This window comes from Myxocyprinus asiaticus, chromosome 9 (genome assembly GCF_019703515.2).
Source record: "Myxocyprinus asiaticus isolate MX2 ecotype Aquarium Trade chromosome 9, UBuf_Myxa_2, whole genome shotgun sequence".
Taxonomy (NCBI): Eukaryota; Metazoa; Chordata; class Actinopteri; order Cypriniformes; family Catostomidae; genus Myxocyprinus; species Myxocyprinus asiaticus.
The window spans coordinates 14,115,695-14,118,611 of record NC_059352.1 but is presented as its reverse complement, the minus strand read 5'-3'; the positions used below and the strand labels follow the sequence as shown (position 1 = coordinate 14,118,611).

Genomic DNA, 2,917 nt, shown 5'->3' with positions numbered 1-2,917 from the left:
ATTGTTTAGGGGTGTAGCTGTATTTCTTTGTCCTTTATGTATGTCAGTCATTAAAGAAGAAAAACACATTAGTAATCAATACATTTTAACTGTAAAAAATAAACCTTTTCTATTTTGAAACAATAAACGGAACGTTTTGATGACAGTCCCTTACGTTCTAAGGGATAGTCTTAAAAGTGGGCGTGGAACGTCTGGCAATGATTGGTCACTTAAGAGCACACCGCCCACAAATATAAATGTTATATTAGTGTAAGTTCCCTGTGTCTTTCGTAGTAACCTGTCCTGCGTTGAGGAGTAAACATGGCTGGAATAAAATCATTTTACGACATCACAGCCAACACGCTCACTGGAGAAGAGTTGAAGTTTTCATCTTTACAGGGCAAAGTGGTACTGATCGAAAATGTCGCCTCTCTTTGAGGAACAACCACCAGGGATTACACCCAGATGAACGAGCTCTATGAGCGTTTCTCAGACAAAGGGCTTGTGATTCTGGGTGTCCCCTGCAACCAGTTCGGATATCAGGTGAGAAGATGTGTCGTGAACGTGAAATCTTGCCTGTGACGCACTTGGATGTGTCATGCCCTGCTGCCATCATGTACCTGTGCATGCGCATGTCTGCAGCCTACATTTAATAAACATCTAAGATTGGAGGACAATCCATTAACAAATTGTTGTAACACGTAATTATAACGTTCATTAGTGAATTGATCAACATTCCTTAATTTTATAATGCTTAACAGATCGTCAAAAATGTAGTTAGGTCATTCAATAAGTTTTCTATTAAACAAAACAACAACAACAACAAAAATTTAATAAAATAAATCGCGGTTACCGTAAGGAACTTACAATGGAAGTGAATGGGGCCAGTCCATAAATGTTAAAATACTCACTGTTTTAAAAGTATTTTCACATGCCGTAAACATTTTACGTGTTAACATTATTTTAGTGTGATAAAATCGCTTACTAACCTGATCTATGTAAAGTTATATCCAATAGAAATAACTTTGTTGTCATGACCATGAAATGTCAGTAAACCCTGTAATGCTGGTAAATCCCTCATTTTATCATACTAAAATCATGTAACCTAGTGTAATATTTGCATCTTGTGCCAATCATTTTGAAACGGTGTATTTTAATGTTTATGTACTGGCCCCATTTACTTCCATTGAAAGTGGCGTAACCTTGATTTTTGCTGTATTTATTTATTTATTTTTTTTAATAAACAAGAGACAAGTAAAAATATGATTTGCGGTAATCAGCAAAAACGTATTTATGCATCGTATGCCAACTTATTTATTTTTTTATCTTCACTTTATAGGAAAACTGTAAGAACGAAGAGATCCTGATGTCCCTGAAGTATGTCCGTCCTGGGAATGGCTTTGATCCCAAATTCCAGCTCTTGGAGAAGGTCGATGTGAATGGGAAAGATGCTCATCCTCTCTTCGTCTTTCTCAAGGAGAAACTTCCGTTCCCGAGCGACGAGCCAAGGGCCTTCATGAGCGATCCGAAATTTATTGTGTGGAGTCCAGTGTGCAGAAACGACATCGCATGGAATTTTGAGAAGTTCCTCATTGGATCCGATGGAGTGCCATTCAAACGCTACAGCAGAAGATACCTGACCAGCAACATCGAGGGAGACATCAAGAAACTTCTCAGCATAGCCCACTAAATGTTTATTTGATGCTGTAATATGCAATGTGGTGATTTTAGGGATCAAACAGGTGTCAAAATAAATCAATATTCCAGCTTCTAGGGCGTTTGCAATGATCTCCATATTTTTTCATAGCATGCTGTGCTCTCATGTGCATGATTTTTGTTGTGTTTGGACTTTTACTTAATGAAGATGCTCCTTTAAACATGCTTGTCTGTGGGGGGTATCTGATGCCATTCAAAAGTCCTTACTGAACAGTTTCATTTAGCCCATGCATGGCACAACATGCTTGTTGTGGACAAATAAATGTTTTGTTTTTTCTACTGGTGCATGCCTCAAATCTTCATTCTTCAATTCTGCTTTGGTCACTGGAGAGGACTTTTTTTGTTTTTGTATAATGCTGTACTCACCATCAGGTGCTTTGAAGAGGTCGAGAACTTAATTCTGTATTAATGAGTTTCAGTGGAAACTAATCCCTGGAGTGTGTGTGTGGGAAAGAGTAGAATTTCCATCTGCAGTGACGAAGCAGGAATAACAAGAGCTAACAATTAACACATTTATATACAGTTTGCACATCTTTCAAATTGAACAATAGCTTCAAAAATGAGGAAAATTTACTTTTCTGGAGTATTAGTATGTAGAAGTTATAAGCCTTTAATTGAGCATAAAAGTGGCCTGCAGAACTGCAAAGAGAAGTGATTTACAGACCGTTATAATAAAAGACTGAAAATAATTAAGCAAATACTGCTTTTGCCCATCGGAAGTGTGGATTTAATGAGAATAACATTGCTATAAAATACACTTTTATGCATTTAAACTATTCCAGCACTTTGCAAAACATTTTCATAATTACAGTACCAGTCAAAAATAGACCTAAAAATCATCCCACATGGCAACAAAAAGTTGGCTTAGATCAAGAGTGTGTAAAACTGTAGGTAAATCTAGGCAAAGGGTCGCTACTTCTAATAGAACGTTAAAATTGAAGTTTTTGATACTTGATAGAATTTGAATCAACATTTTTTGGTCACAACATATTTCCTATTATTTCCACTGGTGTTATTTCATAGTTTAAATAACTTTATTATTCTAAAATGTGGCAAATTGTAATAATAAAGGGTAGGCGTGGCCACTGGCCAAATCTTTGGCTGGTTCTGTCATATATTATTGAAAATATAGCCATAATTCATCTGAAACATGAAGTTACCTATGTGAAGTTGATCTCTCGCTTATAACCGAGAATAAATACAGATTTTAAAAGAAAAACCA

The 2,917-nt window shown here is 36.3% G+C and overlaps 1 pseudogene; it reads left to right on the top strand.

Moving 5' to 3' along the window:
- The first annotated feature begins 238 nt into the window (after window positions 1-238).
- Window positions 239-1,974, top strand: LOC127446566 (glutathione peroxidase 2-like; annotated as a pseudogene).
- The last annotated feature ends 943 nt before the right edge of the window (window positions 1,975-2,917 follow it).